We start from the raw sequence: 6,000 nt of genomic DNA on the forward strand, positions 1-6,000 counted from the left end.
CGAACAGCAGTAGCATAAATACATCCTGGCCACATCCCACTTCCTACCAGTGTCAAGCCAGTTGGAATAAAAAAGCAAGAATTCCGACCACAGATTCCAAAATAAAACACCTACGCACGAAGGTGTTGTTTTACAGTAACACAAACCACCAAACTGAATACAGACACAGATACATCCGTAATCAGTGAAAACACAGTTGTTGTTTTCCTCCCAAAGGTTGTTGCTCTGCACACTACAAAACTAAATTCCATCTTAGAAGAGAAATATATTGCGCCTTTATTGTGAAGGACAAATAGTTCTGCTTCCAGTGTTGTCCGGGATAAATTCAGCTACCTTGCCGCAGCTCCACTTCCTCGCTTGGAGAGACGTAAACACTCCTGTCTCTCGTTAGCAATGATGGTAACGACACGGAAGAGGTACTCAGTCAGCAATTACCGAAGCAGGTGGGATGACAAGGAGAAAATTATCTTCCGAAACCGCACAAAGAGGCTATTTAGTCCCAGTTTCGATAGCTAGCTCGATATTGTACATTATAAACAAGCCCCTTTCTTTCATTACACGTCCCACAATAGGGCAGTCGAACGGAACATCACACCTGCCGTGCAACCGTCTTCAACGCGAAAGGTTATTCGTTGAAAACACACGCAAAAACGACGCATTATCGTATTGAAATCCATTATATTGGAGGAGGTTTGTAGATTCCTCACCAGCGATAGATATTCAGGTCAGTGTAGGCGGCTGGCTATCTACGTAACGAACAGCACCTAGCCGCCTACTCTTTTGCGACACTTGCCATCACTGTTGCAAAAAAACATACGTTTTTCATACCTTTGCGGCAGCTTCGATGCCGTAGATTTGCCATCGCTGTAAATCACTCCTACCAGTGTCGCGAAGGCTCGAGGTCCTGTCTAGTGTGTGTGTGTGTGTGTGTGTGTGTGTGTGTGTGTGTGTGTGTGAGAGAGAGAGCGAGATAGAGACAGATTTATTCTGCCCTAAATTCCTTCTCACTCTACTGTGTGGATGGAGCAAACGAGGGGTATTAAACACAACTGACAATTACAACACAAGTATTTATTCATTTAGGAATATTTTTAAGTTTTATGAATATTGAAGTTCATATCCCCATAGAGGAAAACTAAGGACCTTTTTACTTTGCAATTTGTGCCCGCATGAATAAACTTCCCCAATCCAGTTTCAACCATGTGCAAAAACCTGTTTATGAAGTTGACACCATATAAATAAAGCCAAGACTTTGAAGGGGGCCTCAGCCAATAAGATCCATCTTTTGCTGTGGGTGGGCCTTCCCCCGACAGTGCTTTTGATTGGTTTTGTGAAAGTAGAAAAAAATACATCAGAGCATGCTTGAGGCCTGAGGCATTTGCCTATTCAGCCTATAGGGAGAACCGCCTGAGTCTGCTGGAGTGTCTACAGGGCGCTTCTTCCTGTTGTCAATTTCACTTCTCTATGTCCTTGGGTTCCCCGGGGATCGCAAAATGTTTGATCAGTTCAATACTAAAATGAATCATATTAAATAAGCCTACCTTGTATTTGAAAGCCTTGGGAACATGACTTGTCAATAGCAATAGAACAGAAAGTTGCTTTTTGGATGCCATTTTCACCAGAATAATTCGGAGACCGGAACAGACTCTGGCCAAATCTAATACACAACCTGAATCACTGTCCCTTTAGTTCAAGAGGATGCTACTCAGTGTAAGAGTCATATTATCCTTTAGCCCTGAAGCAGTTCAATGAATATATCTGAACCTCAGCAACTGTCACCAAAAGCTAGAAACCCAAGAACCAGAGGCTCCGATCTGCGTTTGCATCTAAATGTCCAGCCTAGAGCTGCTCCATGGGGATGGGGGGTGGGGGTGGGGGTCTGGATTGTTGGAGTGGCATAGAACAACGGCATCTAGTGTCTCATTGGGTGTGTTCACATCTAGTTCTTTTTAAAGGAGCCAAACTCAGTCCTTTTCTATGGAAGCCCATTTGTGTGATGAAAAAAACGGTCCTGTAAGTCATTATAATAAGAAACTTTCTCAAAATAATGCCTTAGTATCTGAAAATAATGCCATAGTATCTGAAAATAATGCCATAGTATCTCAAAATAATAAGAAACTTTCTCAAAATAATAAGAAACTTTCTCAAAAATAATGAGAAACTCTCAAAATAATGACTTAGTATCTCAAAATAATGAGAAACTTTATCAATATGTTGACTTAGTATCTCAAAATAATGAGAAACTTTATCAATATTTTGACTTAGTATCTCAAAATAATGAGAAACTTTATCAAAATGACTTAGTATCTCAAAATAATGATTTAGTATCTCAAAATAATGAGAAACCCTCTCAAAATAATGATTTAGTATCTCAAAATAGTGACTTAGTATCTCAAAAGAATGAGTTAGTATCTCAAAATAATGAGAAGCTTTCTCAAAATAATGACTTAGTATCTCAAAATAATGACTTAGTATCTCAAAATAATGACTTAGTATCTCAAAAATAATGAGAAACCTCAAAAGAATGAGTTAGTATCTCAAAAGAATGACTTAGTATCTCAAAATAATGAGAAACTTTCTCAAAATAATGACTTAGTATCTCAAAATAATGAGTTGCTTCGGTTGCTTTGGCGCATATGAGGAAACAACACATAGTTTCTCATTATTTTGAGATACTAACTCATTATTGAGATACTAACTCATTGTTTTGAGATGTGTATCCTCCTTTGTAGGATTTGTAAATGTTTTTGTCATCAGATCTCCTTGAAAAGAGATTGCAATCTCACTGGCGTATACCTATTAAAATAAATGATTATCAGCCATACATGCATTTATGTTTGGATTTGACTGCAGGTGAAGGAACAAGCACACCATGTCCATGAGTCACTTTCATTCCTCTTTCACAGATATGACGTGGTATTGAGAGCTGCTCTACCCGGGACTTGTTCTTTGCAGCAATGCATTGCGAATTCTAACTATTCAAACGTGTTCTGAGGGCAGAAAGAATTATGATTGGTCCAGAGAGATGACCAATGGAATCAGAGGTGGGAATCACGGCTTTCCACTCCATTTGAAAAGGTCACATTAGTGATACTCTCCATTTCAAGGTGGAAACACATTTCTTACAAAGGTGAGTTTTTTTAGGATTACTATTATGTTAAAACATTATAGCTGGCTAAGCGAGTTAGCTAACAGTGAACAGTAGTTTATTCTGCCAAGTGAGGTGACCTTAATGTAGTAAACATTAGCTAACAGTTAACAGTGAGCAGGCTCTGCTAATGTAAGCTAACTAACATTTTAGGGATTTCACTTTTAACTTAACGATTTGATTTCATTGGTCATCTCACTGGACCAATCATAATTCTTTCTGCCCTCAGAACACTTTTGAGTAAGTAAATCTATGAGCAAATTCTACTACGTGGAAAAACGTTTTGCAAATGATTTGATAGGCTAATGCGACAGTAAGTTAGCTTATGCACAAAACTACATCACAGTGTAATGCGGTGCAGAGCATTGTCAGATTTGTAGTCATTGGGCCTCATTCACGAAACATGCGTACGATCAGATTTGGTCTTAAAGTGTACTTACGAATGTTTCCACGAACATTTCAGCATTCAGCATTTTTTCTCTTACCTGAATTTGTTCTTTGGTACGATCAAAATCTACGTGTGGCTTGGAAACATGCGTGGGGCATTACGCATGAAGTGGTTTCTACTTAAAATGCCTTACTCTTTAAGCAAAATCTATTAAAGCAGTCCCAGACCTCATATCAACAACAAAATGTGTTTCAGTCCATTTGTAAGCCTAGTGATAATAACCATATTAACAAAGCTAAAGGCCGATATGAACAAATTCATAGGCAATTCTATTCAATTGGAAAACTGAGTGATTAAAGTGATTAATAATTATCGTATATATATATTATCATACATATATTATTATATTATATTGGACTGAATGGAAGTTAAATTAACCAGAGTCTCAAGACTAACTAGTTTGTCTATGTGATAGAGGTTATGCCTTGACCACATTGCTAAAGCCACACCTGATAAACCTTCAGACCCCTCAGCAGCGATACTATTGAATTAAACCAGTGTCCAACTCCGCTGATGACTGGACACCTGACAGCACAGTCTCCATATTATTTCTCCAAATATTTTTGGCAGCGCCCTTCCATCCGCCTGGAGCTAATAACTGCATCTATTTGGAATTAGACTATCGCCCTCGCTTTTTAGATTCTAACTTAAGTCAAAACGTTTCTTTTTCATTTAATTCAAGGTGTGTGTTTCTGATGCAGAATGGCCCATTTCAGAATCATATATATCATGTTATTGGACTATAATTACTGATGCATTAATGTGTTCATCACTTTAATGTTGCAGCTGGTAAAGGTGGAGCTAATTTTAATTACTTTATATACTGCTGGGTAGCTTAACCTATAAAAAATATATCATAATTTATTAGTTGATTTATAATTTGTATTTGTTGGAGCTATTCGTTGTTTTTGTAATATTTAATAATTAAACATTCATTTATTTTGTTGTTGTTTTGTTTTGAAGAATATGGTTGAGTTAGTTTGATTATAATATTAGTATCATTATTTTAGTACTTGTTAATGCTTTTATTTTGAAGGTACTGGGCAGCTTGGGCACACCAGGTGAATCTACATATATGGGGGGCAGGTATAGGACCAGCAGGCACCGGGAAGGGTTTATGGTTTTTTACCAGGGCAAGAGAGGCGGCAGAAATGGTAAAATAAACCGCACAAAATATTATGGTGGCCTGGACAATGGACTTATTTTCCCTGTGTAAGATTCGTTCCTTAGGTGCCTCAGTGGCCGTTTGATTTCAAGTTTGTTTCCTTTTTTTTGTTATTATTATTTAGTTGAGGACAAATCGCCACTACACAAGTAAAAAACCTCCCTTAAAGTGGATATTTTTGTTGATGGATTTTGTGGAAGTTTGGATCACTCACATGTGAAAGAGGATTTTTTTGGATTATCATGTTGAAAGACACGGCGGCGCCTGGAGAGTCAAGTGGCCTGCGGAAATCGCACAAAACTACCCAACAACATCGGTATGTGAAAATATCTACTCTGGATGCTGTATTGGAAAACGGCTTAAACTATTGGAGTGTTCGAGTCATTGTTTCACTGGATGAATATTGGGAGTTTTAAAAGTTTGTCAGACTTTCAATGGTGCGCATAGTGATGGCGCAATACCTCACTGGAGATATTCATCCATTCATTCATTCATAATATCTCTGATGATGAGGCGTGCCTATGTAACAAATGACGTTTCATTGTATTTTCCGAGTACTGCAAGCCAAGAGTGTGGAAATTAAATGAGACTTAAAAGGGTTTGAGACAAAAGAGACAATGTCCGACATCGCATCAAAAGCTAACAGTGACACTCCGTCAGTGCCCTCTGTAAAACGGAGCGTCAAGTTTACTATAAAAGGCTTGGCATTTTATGCTAAAACGTGCCAAGAAAAGAGGTCTTTGAAACGCAAACAAGCCAAGAGGAACATGGAACAAATGCGTGTCTTGATGGAATCCACTGACAATGTGAAGTCAGTGCAATCTCAGTTGGGTAAATTCATTAAGTGTTATGAGGAAGCTAATGACATGCATGAATCTTTCTTAAATCTGAATTTGCCAGAGGATGAAGTTGAAAGGCAAAATAAATATTTTCATGCAAAAATGACCATGTTTCGTGATTTCACTGAGGATGTGAAGGGTTGGTTATCTGATGCTGGTCATCCATATGTGCAATCAAACGACAATGATATTGAACCCCCGGACAACCAAAGTGTGTCTTCTGATGAGATTAATCCTGAGGACAGTGCTTCAAATATTTCATGTCTAAAGGAGAGTCGTTTCAGATCACACTCTCAATTATCCAGAGTATCATCCACCTCATCTGCAAGAATAAAAGCAGAAGCTGATAAGGCAGCACTTATGGAGCGCATGGCTGCATTAAAAAGGAAACATTTATTGG

The sequence above is a fragment of the Centroberyx affinis genome, unplaced genomic scaffold, assembly GCF_046629955.1.
Source record: "Centroberyx affinis isolate AG114_WGS23_722 - 3 ecotype Tasmania unplaced genomic scaffold, CSIRO-AGI_Caff_v1 ptg005718l_1, whole genome shotgun sequence".
In the NCBI taxonomy this organism is placed as follows: Eukaryota; Metazoa; Chordata; class Actinopteri; order Beryciformes; family Berycidae; genus Centroberyx; species Centroberyx affinis.